Raw genomic sequence first — 18,459 nt, 5'->3', positions numbered from 1 at the left:
TCGGTTGTTTTTATCCGGGAACCTTTCTCATGTCTTCTCTTCTGCAGTAATCATATTTTCTACTATTCATCTAAATTCTTCATTATTTCTCGGGTTTTCTTTGCAGAAGTCCTGAAATTGCCACCTAGCCATGATTCCATGAGAGAAAGCTTTGATTACCTCTCGTTTAGTGATGTCATGTACTTGGGCACGTAATTCGCCAAATCATCGATAGTAATCTCTAAAACTTTCACCTCCTTTCTGCTTGAGTCCCTTTAGTTCTACGTGGGTGATTAGGTGCGTAATGATACTCGTGAAATTTTCACAGAAAGCCCTTTGCAAGTCCTCCCAATTTCTGATTGACCCTGGATTTAATTTATCGAACCATTGGAGGGGCATGGTTTCTAGGGCCATGGGAAAGAACAAGGTCTTGATATCACTGTCTCCTCCAGCTAGTTCAATTGATTATGAGTAGATTCTGAGCCACTGCCTTGGTTCAGTCTTGCCATCGTATTTAGAGTGGTTGGACGGCTTGAACTTGTGAGGTAGTCGTATTGAAGCAAGTCTGCTTGCAAAACAAGGGAATCTATCATGCGTCCTAGCTTCTCTGTATTCTGATTCGGCACCTCCTTCCAGCCAACTGTCATTTTGGTGAGAGTAGTTCTGTGGGGCTATCCGAATGGGTGTTTCGCTTCTGATCTGCCTTGGTTGTTTGGCTCGGTAGTTTTGACTGTGGTCCCTTCTACTTTCTCTGTTGTGACTTCTACTTGGCCCAAGTCTCTCGAATGCGGACTTCCTTTGATTTTGATCTTCCTTCCTATGAGATGTTGACCTGGCGGGTAGTTTTGAACGGGTTCTTCCATCGTGTGTCTTTAGGGCTGCTGTCCAGAGAAGTTCCCGGAGCTATTCCTGTTGCTCACTGGGATGCGAGGTCGTTTCGAGTTCTTCAAGTGCTTCTCGGATCCTGTTATAGGGTGTGTTCGCCGCACGCCTTTCTTCGACTTCTTGTTCTGATTTTCTTCTATTGTACTCAGCCAGATCTGACTCATATTTGATCCAAGCTTCCTTGCGTTGCTTAGCACATCGCTGGCGTCCTTGTTTCAATTTGTTTCTTCTTTCTCTGGCTTGTCTCTGATTCTCAGTCTCACCATCGTAGCCTTGGGCAAAGGGTGATATGTTGGACTCAGACTCATCCGATGACCTGACATCGGGTGCTTCTGGAGGGATCAATGGCGATCGAGGATGGTGAACCATGAGTACTTCTTGTGCGTGAACTGTTCTGTTATTGGCGTTGGTTTCCACATTGTTAGAGTTGCTGATGACTTTAGTAGAGGCTTCAAGGTCACAGATTGAGTGTCCTTCTTGGTAGGGTAGAATTGCTATTGTCGTCATGCCGACCAGTCGAGTACTGCTATCCTCAGGAACAGAACCTAGCCAGTGGACAATGCAGTCTTGAGATGTTATAGTTAGCACGAGACCTTCCTGAGCTCCTTTCAGTGGCATTCTAAGCACTAGATTGGTGGATCCTTTGGGCCATGTCTGATAAGATGTTGCCATGTTGTGGAGTCCAAACGGAAGAGGACCCGACTTCTTTAAAGTACTCTGAGTGTACTCCGAGTTGTATCCTCGATAGGTTGACATCGTGCCTCGGAGCCTTGTCAGAAAAGAACTTGGTTTTCCGAAAGAACTCGGATAAGACTCCGTCTTGGAAGCGGAGCTTGAGTTTGAATCGGATGCGCAAGGTCATGAAATCTGAGCCTGATCGGACATCACGAGCTGCGCGAATCTTCTGGTAAGTTGCTCTGTCGTAGTTGCCGAAATAGAATGGTCTTCATGATGATCCGAATCTTCGAGGAGACAGCCTTGGAGCTTGCCATCATCACCTGCCTCGCAGATCCACAAACCGAAGATGAAGGTTGATCCCTTTGGAAAAATCATGTTGTCGAGGTTCATCGAGCTCTCAGATGCAAAGTCACCGAAATCCCCTACCTGGCGCGCCAGCTATCGATGTTTGACCACCAATAGCCTACCATGGGGGTACCTAGGGCAGTATGTTCAGACTTCGGTGTATGCAGAACTCGACGATTAACGCAAGAGACAGTCGATTTATCCTGGTTCGGGCCCTCGATCTCCGATCGAGTAATAGCCCTACGTCCAGTCGGCGTTAGCCTTTGCGTTGGATTGATTGTCAAGTGTTGTGTCGTAAAAGTCCCATCTCTAGGAACCCTGCCCTCCTTTATATAGTCAGGAGGCCAGAGTCCTAGTCAGTTTACAATGAGAGTTCTTAGTAGGATTACAGAATAATACTACTACTAAGATTACATGGAAAGAATCCTAGTTAGACTAGATCTTCTCTCTTCCTTGCGGGGTATCCTGTGGGTCCCACATTGACAAAGACATCTTTCATCACTCCATTCGGTGCTTACTGCTACAAGACCATGTTGTTTGGACTCAAGAACGCTGGTGCCACATACCAAAGAGCTATCCAAACGTGCCTTGGTGATCAGATCGGCGAAAACGTGGAGGCATACGTGGATGACGTAGTAGTAAAAACAAATTACCCAGACACACTAATTGAAGACTTAAAGCAAACCTTCAAAAATCTAAAAAGGTGGAAGTGGAAATTGAACCTAAACAAGTGTGTATTCGGAGTTCCTTTAGGACAACTACTCAGATTCTTGGTCAGTAATCGCGGAATTGAAGCCAGCGCCAAGCAAATTCGAGCCATAACAGAGATGAGCCCTCCTCAAAGTGTCAAAGATGTACAGAAACTGATAGGCTGCATGGCAGCACTCAATCATTTCATATCAAGACTCGACGAAAAAGGGTTATCTTTCTTTAAACTACTAAAGAAGACAAACAAGTTCGAGTGGATAGAAGAAGCCAACGAAGCTTTCAAAAGACTTAAGGCTTACCTCGCCTCTTCGCCCATTCTCACACCTCCAAAGAAATACGAAGATACGATGCTATACATTGCGGCAACTTCTACTGTGATCAGCACAGCAATAGTCATAGAAAGAGAAGAAGAAGGGCACATATATAAAGTACAATGCCCAGTATACTACATTAGCGAAGTACTGTTTGAGTAAAAAATCCAGTACCCGCATGTGCAAAAACTACTCTACGCCCTCCTGATCACTTCACAAAATCTTCACCACTATTTTGAAAGCCATAAGATTACCATGGTGATAGATTTCCCACTCGAAGACATCCTACACAATAAAGATGCAACAAGGCGCATATCTAAGTGGGCAGTTGAACTTGGTGCTCTCAATATCGATTTCACCCCACGCAAGGCAATTAAATCTCAAGCCCTTGCTGATTTTGTTGCTGAGTGGACTGAAATTCAACAACCTATGTCAAAGACCATCCTTGACCATTGGAAGATGTACTTTGATGGATCGCTCAAGTTAGGCGGAGCCAGTGCCGAAGTTCTTTTCATCTCCCTAGACGGAAAACAACTCAAGTATGTCCTTCAGATATTATGGCAAGCTACAAACAATGAAGCAGAATACGAAGCCCTCATCCATGGACTCCGAGTAGCAATTACCCTCGGAATCAAGTGGTTACTTGTATACGGTGATTCGGCAGTAGTCATCAACCAAGTCAACAAAGATTGAGACTGCACCAAAGAAAACATGGGCGCTTACTGTGCTGAAATACGGAAACTTGAAAAACATTTTCAAGGATTGGAAATTTTACATGTCCTACGTGATTCTAATATTGCAGCAGATGTCCTCGCCAAGCTCGGATCAGATAGGGCGAAGGTCCCACCTGGTGTATTCATAGAAGAGTTATCAGCTCCCTCTATCAAACAACCTGGTGAGATAACCCCTAAAATCCCAGCTAAAGGCACTCAGATCTTGGTAATCACCACCTCATGGAGCCAAGTTTTCATCGACTATATCAAAGAGAATAAATTGCCAGCAGATAAAGCAGAAGCTACCCGAGTTGTTCGTAGAAGCAAAAACTATGTCCTAGTAGGAGACAAGCTGTACAGAAGAGCCGTATCATCAGGAGTACTCCTAAAATGTGTCTCGTTTGAAAAAGGCAAAGAAATCTTAGACAAAATACACTCAAGTTGCTGTGGAAATCATGCCGCTTCAAGAACACTAGTCGGCAAAGCATTCCACACCAGATTCTACTGGCCAACCGCTTTGAAAGACATAGAAGAACTCGTCAGAAAATACAAAGGTTGTCAAATGTTCGCAAGACAAGTTCATGTACCAGCTCATAATCTTATCTGCATCCCACCTGCTTGGCCTTTCTCCTGCTGGGGGCTGGATCAAGTAAGATCTCTCAAGAAAGCAAAGGGCGGTTTCGAGTACATCTTTGTAGCAATTGATAAGTTCACCAAGTGGATTGAATACAAACCACTCACAAAATACAGCGCAGCCAAAGCAGTTGAGTTCATCCAAGACATTATGCACCGCTTCGACATGCCCAACCGAATCATCATAGATTTGGGTTCTCCCTTCACAGCTATAGAATTCCAAAGTTGGGAACAAGATTGTGGCTTCGGCATAGATTACACATCAGTCGCACATCCAGAAGCCAACGGACAGGCAGAAAGAGCTAATGGACTCATACTAGCCAGATTAAAACCAAGATTGTATGAAGAACTAGTGGACTATGGATCCAAATGGATTGAAGAATTACCCAAAGTAGTATGGGGGCTACGAACTCAAATAAGCAGAGCCACCGGATACTCACCTTTCTTCCTGGTTTACGGATTAGAAGCCGTACTTCCTGCTGACTTGATCTGGACCTCACCAAGGATAGAACAATATGACAAAGGAGAAGCAGAACACACCCGAAGATTAGAACTCGATAGTATAGAAGAAGTCGGAGTAAATGCTACCCTTCAATCAGCCAGATACCTCCAAGGTTTAAGACGCCACTACAACAAGAATACCCAGCTTCGATCACTCTAAGTCGGAGACCTAGTACTAAGAAGAGTACAAAAAAACCGACGGACACCATAAACTACTCAGTCCATGGGAAGATCCTTTTATTATTACAAAAGTCACCAGACTAGGCACGTACAAGTTGATGAACGAAGATGGAAAAGAAGTCAACAATACATGGCACATAAGCCAACTAAGAAAATTCTACGCATGAAAACAACTCAAGAAAGAATAGATATACAAGCCACAAGGGACCAACGTTCGTAATCAATAAAGATGATGTTCCTCGACAACATATGTATTATTATGGCTTTCATTCATGATCAATAAAGATGATGTTCCTCGACACATGCCTTATTATGGTTTTACCCGAGTTGTTTTGACAAAACAAAAAGCAAAATGGCTAATAATATGCCTGAGCATACCGATCGAGAGAAAAAGAGCTAAAAAGGTGCTTGAGCCCACCGATGAGGGTAGCTAATAAGCTAACACCCAAACCAAAAAGCAAAATGGCTAATAATATGCCTGAGCATACCAGCTGAGAGCAAAAGAGCTGAAAAGATGCTTGAGCCAGCCGATGAGGGTAGCTAATAAGCTAACACCCGAACCAAAAAGCAAAATGGCTAATAATATGCCTGAGCATACCGGCCGAGAGCAAAAGAGCTGAAAAGATGCTTGAGCCAGCCGATGAGGGTAGCTAATAAGCTAACACCTGAACCAAAAAGCAAAATGGCTAATAATATGCCTGAGCATACCGGCCGAGAGCAAAAGAGCTGAAAAGATACTTGAGTCCGCCGATGAGGGTAGCTAATAAGCTAACACCCAAACCAAAAAGCAAAATGGCTATGCCTAAGCAAACACTACATGGTTTTGCTCAAAAAAGCACTCGAACGACGCTTGTTCCTCCTCGGCAAAGCCTGAAGGAACAAGACGAGGCTTCTAGAGCTCAACAATGAAGAGCTCGGGGGCTTGGCACTATAGCTGATAAACCATCCTAAGATGTTTTTACAACCAGGGAAAGAGGCAGATGCTGACCACATCTCGAGTTAAGCAAAAAAGCTAAGAAGAAGAAGCTAAAGATACTTAAGGTCGCTAATCCTAAGTCTCTTCAATACTAACCAGAATAAAAAGGTTGTCAAGACAAGGATCTACTTACCCACTTACCCCGAGTTGATTACACGGCGCAGATAAAAGCCATACAAACGCTCGACCTATCAAGGAGCAACTAATAGAGCCTTTCCCTTTGACTTTGAGGAGAAGTTAGCATTATGATTCTTTTTCTTATTATCTTTTAGATAATTAATAGAGCCACCATTGGCAGCTTTCATTCTCTCCTGCTCTTGCACACACATAGCCATGAGCCTCTCCATATCCCATTTTTTCAGCTGTATGTTATAGTTGACAACAAAGGTGTCAAACTCTTTTGGCAAAGAAGCAAAAATCAGATGGATAAGGAACTCATCCTTGAGAGCCAAATCCATTGGTTTTAGCTTAGATGCCAGATTGCTCATCCTTAGTATGTGCTCTCTTATGCCACCATTACCTGAGTACCTCTCTGTCACTAGCTACTTTATCAGCTAGGTAACATATGTCTTTGAAGAGCCAGTGAACTGACTCTTTATTCTTTCGAGATACTCAGTGATGGTGTCACACTCTGGGATTGAGCCCACAATTGCAGGCTCAATCGTGTTCTTTATCACAGCCAAACACTTCTTGTTGGCAGTGACCCATTTCCTATGCTCAAGGTCATAGGACATTCTTTGGGATGCAAAATCTCTTTCTCTGGTTGCCCAAGCGGCATCAGCCTCGTTTGTCTCTCTCACCGGTGCCACAGGCTCTGTGGGACATAGTGTGGTGACTACCCAGTCCACCTCAGCGAGGATGAAAGCTAGGTCGATCTTTTTCTTCCACTCAATATAGTTATCACCTTTTAGAGTGGGGATTTCTTTGATACAACTCATCAAGTTGTATCCTCCTGAAAACACAATTCATATATATATATAGTGAGAACACAAATAATAACAATAACAATTGCATGCCTTAGTTCAACGTTGGTCAAAATTAAAACATACAATTGTTCTCTACATTAATTCTATATCACCGTTGGGCAGAAAATAGAATTGATGCAAGACAAAACATCATAATATTGCCATTAATCAACATTGGTCAGAATAATAACAATATTATGATTAATTAAAATATATCCATTTTTCAAAATTAAATTCTCCCATTGGTTCGAATTTAATAATGAAAATAACATCTTTACATACGCAGCGGAAAATAATTCAATTTGATGAATTTTACCCATAGGAAAATCCTCTTTTCTATCTTCTTTTGAGCCAATTTCTAGTTTTCAATTTTCTAGAAAAAAGGAAAAACAAAAATGGGCTCATTCTTTACTGTTTCAGCCCAAAACCGGCAAAAGCTGACTCGACCCACCGCTCCGCGCGCGCAGGCTGCACCCAGGCCGCAACCTGGGCCTAGGCCGGCAAAGTCGCGCCCCGCGCGCTCCCGCCTAGGCCGCGAGTTGGCCCGCTCTATCTCGATCGTCCGTCCAGCATCGAACGGTCACGCGTCGACTTCGGGTGGATAAAAACCGCTGACGCCGGCCACCAACCGAAACCCTAACTCATTTTCCACTCCACTATCTCTCTCTCTCTCTTCGCCGCTCCGCTTCTTTCCTCAGCGCACCACAACGGCAACCGAGCGACGACGACCGAGAGCAAGCAGCCGCGGCGACCGAGCATCTGGTACCGTTGCCGGCCCCTTCGCCGGCGCGCGTGCTCCCCAAGCGGGTGAGCACGCCACCGTCGAGAGGACTAGCGGCGACACCCTTTTCCCCTCGGTGAGGAGCTCCTGAAACCCCAAAACCCTAGATCTTCCGTCGTCTTCTCCACCTTCTTTCTCTCAGCCTCGCGAGCACGCGCTCGACGGCGGTACAGTGGTGAAGATTGTCATTTCCCCTTCCCCTTTTTCTATTTGATTGCATTTCTTTTGCCTTTTCTTCTCGAATCTATTCGATTTCTACCTTTTGTTTTTAGATCTATCCGATTTCAGGGTTGGGAATGGGGATGGAAGTTAGGGTTAGGGTTCCGGGTTCATTGTTAGGGTATCAATGTTGTTCTTTTCCCGAATCGATTTCGGGTTTTAGGGTTTGGTTTAAACGTGAAAACCAAGCCCTTCTTCTTCTTTCTTTAACCCAGTTAGGGTTAGGGTTCATCCGAACCCTCTTCTTTTATCAGATCCCAAAGGATCTAAACTGATATACTAGATCTATACTCAAACGAGGCTCCGATACCATTGTAAGCAATGTTGAATCCCTAGGACCATAGATCTAGCCAGGGTGCTTGATGAAACAAAGACCTAGAACACGTTCTAGTGCAACGATAGAGAGACAGAGAGAGGTAGATGAGATCTGATGACCTGACACCACGGAGGGGGTAGATCTAGAGGCCTTCATCTAGTTTGTTGGTGAAGTCTGCGCACGGGCAGCGACGGTTGGGGAAGACGTGTCGGAGATGCGGTGTCGGCGGTGAAGATGACGACGGCGCAGTGCTGTGGCGGAGGTACTTCCCGTCACTGGCTGCGCCCCTCACTTAGATCGGGTTTAGGGTTTGTCGGTGGGGAGGTCGGCTCAGGTCAACCTCGTCATAAGAGGATATATTTTTAATTTTAACACTTTTTGGAAATTAATTTTAAATCTAACACCACCGGTTTTTTTTAAAAAAACTAACACTTTTGGCCGTGCCTATTGCCCTGGCGCGGCCAAATGCCTGTGCCGCGCCATGCATGGTGGCACGGCAGAGGGCTAATGTGGCGGCGACCTAGAGCGCTGACCGCTGACGGGGCAGGGCCTGCCGTGCCACCGATCTTGGCGCGGCACTGCCACGCCCTGATCCGTGGTGCGGTAGAGCCAGGAATCTTGCCGTGCAGTGCAGTGACAAGAAAGGAGGCGCCTGAGCGCAATGAAATCGACAGCAGCAGCAGGCGCCTCGAAGTCAAAAATGAAATTTATCTAGGCGTCTTGACTACTGCATCTACTGCATAATTTGACAACACATGCATGCGTTGCACAGAGCAGCTACTGTAGACACAACCACACATGCATGCTGTAGTACTAGCTACTGTGTTGAGCTATGCACTTGCCACCTTTGGCAAGACAAGTTGGGCTGTGTTTAGTTCCCAAATTTTTTTTCAAAAAGTGCTACAGTAGCCATCACAACGAATCTTGCGATACGTGTATGGAGCATTAAATGTAGACGAAAAAAACTAATTGCACAGTTTAGTTGGAAATCGTGAGATGAACGTTTTGAGCCTAATTAGTCCATGATTGAACACTAATTGCCAAATAAAAACGAAAAATTCCCAATTTTCGTGGACTAAACACAGTTGGTTGAGAGGCCAGCACGTCACAGCACACCGGACGTCCAGTGATTCTCTTAAGTTTGTGATATCGTGTGGGCAGCAATAAAATTTGAATCTCTATTTGAGCAGGCAACCATGCTTCTACGATACTCCATTTGTTCTGGTTCTGAACAAGTATGACCTTTTCGAGGAGAAGATCAACCGCACGCCCATCTCTAGCTGTGAGTGGTTCAACGACTTCTGCCCGGTGCGGACCAACCACAACAACCAGTCGCTGGCTCATCAGGCACACTACTACATCGCCATGAAGTTCAAGGACTTGTACTTTGCACAGCAGAACTGAGATGAGCTCCTCCCCGTTCATTAGAGCGGAATGAGATGGCAGGCACTTGCTGACTGATTTTATTTTACCTGATTTCGTGTGTGGTACATACGGACGCAAAAATCAATCATTATCAATGTATATTATTTAATTGATTTGCTTATTCGTATCGTAATTGGTATTGGTTGTGTATTTTAGTGCTAAGGCATATAAGACTCAAGAATGTGTTGTTAGTACTGCTGTTGTTAACTGTGGTGCATTGTATTTACCGGTACTAATTTTACCCAGCTGGTAGATACAGAGAAGACAAAATGTATGTCCCTTAGACTAGCAGAATCATTGATTGAAACATCAGCGTACACATATCCTGTTTAAAATTGAGCTTGTGATTTTTTGAGCAGTGACCACACATCCTGTTTAAAATTGGGTTTGTGAATTTTTTACTAGTGCCCGGTGTGCTGTGGCGTGCTGGCCTCTCAACCAACTTGTCTTGCCAAAGGTGAAAAGTGCATAGCTCAACACAGTAGCTAGTACTACAGCATGTATGTGTGGTTGTGTCTACAGTAGCTGCTCTATGCAACGCATGCATGTGTTGTCAAATCATGCAGTAGATACAGTAGATGTAGTAGTCAAGACGTCTAGATAAATTTCATTTTCGACTTCGAGGCGCCTGCTGCTGCTGTCGATTTTATTGCGCTCAGGCGCCTCCTTTCTTGTCACTGCACTGCACGGCAAGATTCCCGGCTCTGCTGCGCCACGGATCAAGGCGCGGCAGTGTCAACGGTCAGCGCTCCTGGTCGCCGCCACGTCAGCCATCTGCCGCGCCACCATGCATGGCGCGGCACAGGCATTTGGCCGCGCTAGGGCAATAGGCGCGGCCAAAAGTGTTAGTTTAAAAAAAATCGGCGGTGTTAGATTTAAAATTAATTTCCAAAAAGTGTTAAAAATAAAAATATATCCTCATAAGAGCCGCCGGCCCCCACCTCTTTTTATAGCGCATGGTGACAGGGGCCCTCCGGCCATGGTGGGCTGGGCGCCCACGATCAGGGCGCGAATCAAAGGCCCAACTGGGCCATTGGGTCCAGTTAGGTTAGAGATCAATCTAACACAAGGAGATTGGGCAGAAGTTAGATGCCATTTTGAAGACACAAGCTTAATTAAAGGATCTGGCCTCATATTTTGATTATCCATGTTTTTTTTTTGTTATGTCATGCCATTTGTTTGTCCTGAATAATCATTCGTGTAGTACGAATTAATCTTTGTGGAATGGGATCTTTATTTGTGCCTAAATTGTATTATGATTGTGCAGAATGATTCAACTTGATTTGTCATGTGCACTAGTTATTTATGAGCAGGGGGAGTAATGACTAACGACAATGATGAACTTTTAGTACTAGAAATCAAGTTTTTCTTCAAATTGATGCTCCTGCAGTGAAATTTCAATTACAATAGCCTTGTGAGGATTCTGATTTTCTCACAACAGGCAGATGATGAGACAACCGAAAGCTGGATTATATTGGGTTGATCCCCTCACATGTTGGAGATTAATCCCTTGGATCAGTATGGATCTGTTCCGCAACTTTTATATGTTGCACATATTCGAAGCTTATAACAAAATTAAAGTATGTATTGTAATGTACACACGTTCCTATTGCCTTTGCTTGATCAGTTCAAGCTTGAAGTTCAGTCCTAACTATTTTAGTATGATAAGTTACACTTTTTTTATAAAGGAAGCTTTTGTTAAATTCTCACAGCATTACATCGAGTTGATACAAGGCTATGAAAACGTATTTTCGACCTTTGCCTAAAAGTGAAAGCGGAGTAAGCTCAACGCAATAATCATATTGATCTCATGCAGCGATTACAAATAGAGTACATGGAGGCAAGAAAATTTCACGTCATGAATGGAGGGAGCTAAACATAGAAAGAAGGTATCCTGTGCTTGGTCTTATGCTGTTGCATGGTCTCCAAAGATGGCATGAGCACGGCTTCGTCCTGTGCCGCTGCATTGTCTCTACAGATGGTGTGAGCACGACTTCGTCCTGTGCCGCTGCATGGTCTCCAGAGATGGCATGAGAATGATCACGCTGACATTGTCCTGTGTCGCTACATGGTCCTGTAGAAGCGACGTGAGAATGAGCACGCTAGCACGGCCCCGCAATTGGAACGTCGACATCAGCCATGTCTAGAGACATTCAAACTGGACCAGAACTTTGTAAAAACAGAGGTAAGTGTTGATATATATTAATGCACACAGAATAATCTGTAAACGCACGAATATAATATCGATTTAGCACTTCACCGGATGTATCCCAGTTTTATATCGAACTCAAGGAAACGTGTGTGAGAATAACTAAATCTAACTTAACCCAACTTCGCAACAAGGCTGAGATAATATGAGTATAAAGGAGATCGCAAAGGTCTTCTAGTTCTAACTTCGATAAGCTATGTCTTCTATTGTTTAATTCTAGGGATACTACTAAAGAAAACACAAACATAGTATGTTTTCTATAGTAACAAGGTCCTTCTAGACCTACAAACGGGAGGTGGACTATAAAGGATTCAATGAGGATATAAGAGTCACCCTCCGGAGCTACCACCGATCCAGAAAGTATGGTACATCCACGAGTAACCGAGTTTAAGCACCACACTTACACTACGAATACTATTTTAACCCATGAGCTACAAGGATTAAAGTACTCAAATAGAGTCGCAAACCTGAAGAACAATATAAACAAGATACTTACCGAATTAGAAGTTGATTACTTGAGAAATCTCATAAGCAAGCTCAAGAAGAACTAGATTCCGCCCGGGTACAAGCCGTAGAGAGAGCACTGACAGGCCGGCACTTCCTCTAAACTCTTCACTCACACTCTATCTCTAATACAAGACTAGATTCTATTGAGATCTAATCTTCTCTTAATTGCTAGCTCAGATCCTTATGAAAATATGAATTAGGGTTTCCGACCTTCAGGCTCTCAGGATCAATGCCTTCTCTCAAGAGGAGGGTACAGGTAGGTATATATAGGGGCCTTCAAGTATCCTGGACCTTCAGATCAAACCTACTTAAAAGGACGGCATAGATGTAAACCTTAAGATGGTGGAGAACCGACATAGCGACGAGAGGCTGGCATGAGGGGTCCACAGGCTAGCCAGCCTGTAGGTGGGGCCGGTCGGCCCCTCATATCAGTGGCTCAGGGTCTGCTTTGGTGATTTGCCTTCTGAAGTCTTCTAGTGTCTTCCCACTTAGACATCGTCGCTGATAAACGTGATTTCCTTTGACGAATAGGTCCTCCTTTGACGGTTTTCTAATTAAATCCTGCTGACAACACAGATTCACCAAAACTCATGGAAATTGTTAGTTTAAACCCCCTAAGTCTATGTTGGTGATCCATTTTGATCATTTATGTATTGACGGTTTATAATTAACATTAACTACTATCAACAAACTCTCCCACACTTTGGCTTTTACTCGTCCTCGATAAAAGGATGAAGTACTTAAGACATAACCTTGGGACAAGACATCAACATAAAACAATTTCCAATCATACATGCTCTATAGGATTCAAAGTGTCTACCATGAAACTTTGGGTGGTTGAAGAACGTTACAGCTTGAAACCGATCACCATCTTCCTTCAGTCAAGTCAATTGGAGAAACATTTTAAGATTTATGAAAACAAAACATAGCTTACCTTCTCCTTTTTGTGGTACTCTCAAATCACTCAGTATATGTGGTATTTTTGGATCCTCACCAAGGCATTGATGTTCTTGCCTTCTTTTTACCTACTTCTAAAAAGCTTATGTGGAGCTTAGGTAGGGATAAATATGAGAACATACTTACATTGCATATATTGTAAAGTCAAAACAAGGATCCAAGGAGAAAAATATCATACTCTTAGATCAAGATGTGCATGTGTGTGGATATGTATATGGTGGCTAACCTAATTCTACTATGCTCCTTGAAACATATCTCTCTTGTTGAAACTTGCAAGAGAACATGGGCTATCTTTCTTTCTTGTTTTTTTCAGGCGAACATCTAAATACCCATTGTTTTAGATATCTTGGACACTTGTCCATTTTTTTAATATTTTTTCTTTTATGAAATACTCTTGCATAGCCCACACCCCTTTTCTGCAATTGGAATTTTCAAGAGAGACATTTAAAAGAACTTGGAGCATTTATCCTAACAATTATAATTTTGTGTCTATTCCTGGTGTAGGAGTAGAATATTTTTTGGTGGATGGAAAACATGTTGTTGTGTACCCCCAGTGTAGGAGCAGCAAATATATGTGGAGTGTGCATGATCTTGATCTTGGGAGCATGATAAATTTTTCAACAAGGATCACAAGGTTTGACCAAACTCAATATAATGACAAGTAATATATGTAGAAGATTTCCTAGTATATCATATCATGTATGGCTCTGGTAGGGCATTGTTTTACCACAAATGAGAGGTGTAGCTGATTTTCTTTAGAGTTCTGAAATAAAATTCTGCAATAATGAGACATCAAGAATCAAGTTCTTATTATTCTACTATATCTCATTCCACAACCACTTAAGTAACATCAGGTCCCTAATAATAAGTACCCAACAGTAGCAAAACTTCTAGGAAAAGTATTATGTGAATCTATCCTTTAGTTATGACTGAAATAATCTTTCCTCATATTTTTTTAAAGTTGTTTATCAAAGGATTTTCAATTCAGTTCGAAACGGAAAGCGAAACAAATAGATTATATAGGAGTCAAACCTGATCGTGGACGAAGCGCGAGGTGAGGCAGAGCTAGGCTAGGCTGGCCGGCCCATGTAGGAGGCCGGGCGGCCCACTCTCGGGCCCGTTTCGGTCCAACTTTGGCGAGCATGGTATTTGGTCCATTGCTTTCTAAATTTCATGATTTTCGTGATCGTATCTTGTTTTGTTGTCGCGGTGTGATTCCCCCACACTTGTTTTCTGTTTACCTTTATGCACAACATGTGGAGACAAACACATATACAAAATAAAGAGAGAGCATGTAGTAATAAGATTTCATTGATAAGGCGTTATGCAGGAGGGACAAAAATGCATCTTGATCCGCTTGTCCTATCTCCTACTCACTGGTGATCCTTTCCGGAGATAGAGAGAATGACCCAGGAACACAGAAAATGCACACAAAGAACTCAACACGAACACAAGCTAGACACAAGAGTTTTGGTGCTACCAATTGCCGTAGCTTTTCTAGGCTCTATTCATTAGCATATATAGTCAATTTGTTACAAGGCCGAAGCCACAAACTCCTCTACACCGCACAACCATGTCCTCTAACTAGTTCTTGCCATACCATGAACGAGAGCATGCTGCACAAGGTGACCACTACAAGTTGAAAATGAGTTAAGCCACTGCATGCAATTGCCATGCGCTGGACTACTACTGATGTGCTCCTAATGAGCTGAATTACATTGAGTCAAGGCATCTAAGAATAGAAGCTAAATTGTAGACTGAGCTGGATTATGCAACAATCTCCCCCTAAGCCTGACTCAGTTTTACTTGATCTTGAAGATGCCGATCTTGCCACAGAGCTCACTGAACCACGCATGCCCAAGCAACATCGTCAGGACATCCATGAGCTGCTCCTTCATGGTCATGTGATCCATGTAGATCTACCCGTTCTCCACACATTCACGAATGAAATGGAATTTGATGTCAAAGTGCTTACTTCGGTCATGAAGAACGGGATTTTTCCTGACTGCAATTGCATACTGATTGTCCATCTTCAACAGCGGTGGCTGGACATTAACGTCAGTGATGTCACCCAGTAGCCGCACAAGCCACATAGCCTAGTACGCTCCAACCATGTCCATCATGTACTCTGCTTCACATGTTGAGAGGGCAACTATCTTCTTTTTCTGAGACTGCCCTGACACTGGCATGTCTCCAAGGAATAAGATAATGCCACTAGTGCTCCTCCTCTCATCAATGTCTCCTCCCAAGTCGTTGTCGGTGTACCCGGTCAGCGTGTAGCCCATTAGCTTGTTGTCAGTGTTGCAGCGCTTGGGGTAGACAATGTCATAGTCGATCGTGCCGCTGATGTACGACAGGATATGCTTGACTATGTTGAGGTGCTCTTGCCTCAGCTTCTCCATGAAGCGACTCACATAGCCCACCGCAAATGTGATGTCTGGCCTGGTATGAACCAGATAGCACAAGCTACCCAGCGGCTGCCTCTACATCATCACGTCGACCACCGATGTTGAACTCTTGGTAGAGAGCCTCAGCCAAACCTCCATTGGTGTGTGGCATGGGTTGCAGGTCCCCATGCCGGCCTTCTCCAGTAGTTTGCGTGCATATGCTGCTTGCCCCTAATGTGATGGTGTTGTGCCCTTGCGTGACCTCCAGCCTAAGGTAGAAGGATAGGAGCCTGAGGTCGCTCATCTTGAATAGATAGTGCATCTGCTTGGCCTCACTCTAGTGATGATTAGGTTGTCGACATAGACCCTGACCACCACACATGACGCAGCAGCACCCTTGGTGTACATCCCATGCTCACTGGCACACTTTGTGAAGCTGAGTTCATGTAGGATGCAGTCCAACTTCACGTTCCATGCCTAAGGCACTTGGCGAAGCCCATATAGCGCCATCCTCAGTTGCAGTACCTTCCCTTCGTGTCTAGCAGCTACAAAGCCTGGTGACTGCTGAACGTACACCTCATCCTTGAGCTCGCCATTCAGAAATGCTAACTTGACATCCATTTGATGCACAAGCCAACCCCTTTGAGCTACGACAGTGAGCAGCATCCGCACAGACTCCATCCGTGTGACTAGAGCAAATGCCTCATCGTAGTAGATCCCTGACTACTAGATGTACCCTTGGCAATGATGCGGGCCTTGTGCTTGATGACGCCACCTTGCTCGTCGCGCTTCATCTTGTAAACCTAGTTCAAGCCAATCAGGCGATGGCCTAGAGGAAGGTCGATAAGTGCCCACATCTTGTTCTCCTCTATGGAAGTCATCTCCTCTAACATTGCCTTGCGCCAACGGACATCATCGTTAGCCTCCACAAACATGGCTAGCTCATCATCGCCAGTGATGGGGAGCGGTTCCTCATCCACCATGAACTCCCACCGTTATAAGCCAAGTATTTCCATTGGCCCGAGCATGTTCTCCACCATCCTGAACCAGAGAGGTGTCTCACCGTCGTGGTCGGCGTCGAGGTCTAGAGTGGCGTCGGGTGGCAACATGAACTCCACCTGTGTTGGTGATGAAGGTGGTGTGCTGGCCAATGGTGGAGGTGTACTGGGTGTTGGTGAAGTTCTTGCACCAACTAGTGTGTACTTATGTGACACCGACGAGCCTAGCATAGGGGCCATGCCACTCGTGCCCACCGGCAAGCCTGGTGCGGACACCGCGTCGCTCGCGCTTGACATGGGTGCCATGTCTGTCGTGCCTTCTGCTCTGGTCCATCGATGTCCACACCATGGAGCGTCACTATTGAGAACTTGATGTGGAATGGTTCCATTCCCATTACACTAGACCTACCGATGCTGCTCTACTCCTACACCTTTCCTTCCTCGAACATGGCATCGCATGAGATGATCACATGAGCCAGTGCTAGGGCTATAGAACTGTTAACACTGGATTTTGGTCGATTCTGGAAGATGACAGGTAGACCCACATGCGGGAAGAAGGGTGTTCGGCAAACAACGCAAGCGGTCGGCTAAATGCTTGTGCGGTCGGTTATTCTGGAAGGCGGTAACTCCATTCGGGAAAACAGAAGATGGCAGGCAAGACCGATCGGAAAGATGAGAGTTGTATTAATAAAGGAATCTATAAGTTTAGGGTAAGGAATCGTAAGTTTCCAAGTTTGTTTAGAAGTTCCTTTGTAAATCGTAGTCCTTTAGGACTCACATTTTGTCTAGGGTATAAATATTGACCCTCGACCATTGTAATAAGGGTTCACAACCAAATCAATACAACCGGCCCCGTGCCAACTTTCGAGTCCTCTTGTCGTGTCGTCGAGTTCTTCGAGAGGAATCATCGATCCGTCGACCTTCGTAAGTTCCGACAACCTTGTTATCATGTTTAGTATCATGCGGTGGATTTAGACATGGTGCAAGTAGTCTTGTTTGTTTTCAATGGTCGTGCGGCGGATCTTTGCTTGACAATCAAGAAGTCTTTGCTTATGCTTCGTTTATGAGTAGATACCGTGCGGCAGGCGTTTACTCATATGCTTAGTGAAAGCGAGATAGTTATCGGCTCTATATTAGATATGGCAAATCTAAATAGATTCATTAAGTTATCCAGTGTTGCATGTTTTAAACCTCTTATATATTTGTAACACACTTCTGCCCAATCTAGATTGATATTGTTCGGTCTTCTTTCTCTTATGGTTTTATTCGTGCTTCAACGATCATTGTTTATTTTTATATTACCCTTGCAAAATAGATAACATTCTCATAGTGGCTGAATTGTCTTAATCTAGATTGTCACATGTTGCGGGTTCATGCATGTTAATCACGTTTAAGCTTTAACGAAACTAGGTGTCGTGCGGCAGATGCAGGTTTTAGTTTAGTTTAATCGCTTTTATTTGTACGTTCCTTCTTCATGGATCCCAATTCGGCTGGATTGCCGAGCTTGGTTGTGCATTAACTCATAATTAATTTCACTTGTTCAAACATGTCTTCCCATGCACATGCATTCGGCAATTAGGTCTTTACGTGCATTTACCCTACGATTAGCTGAATGGTTTATGAACTTGTTGGCAGACAGCTCTCTATAGCCGTATGTCGTTGTAAGTGGCTTCAGGGCCATATATGTGGAACTGTCCGGTATTACCCGACATGTTCCGGTTTGACATTTAATTGTTTTATCCCTTGTTAGTTTTTTCAGGTCAAACTGACTGGCACGCTTCCGGAT

This window comes from Miscanthus floridulus, chromosome 14 (assembly GCF_019320115.1).
Source record: "Miscanthus floridulus cultivar M001 chromosome 14, ASM1932011v1, whole genome shotgun sequence".
Taxonomy (NCBI): domain Eukaryota; kingdom Viridiplantae; phylum Streptophyta; class Magnoliopsida; order Poales; family Poaceae; genus Miscanthus; species Miscanthus floridulus.
The sequence above is the reverse complement of the archived record's forward strand: the minus strand, read 5'-3'. Positions refer to the sequence as shown.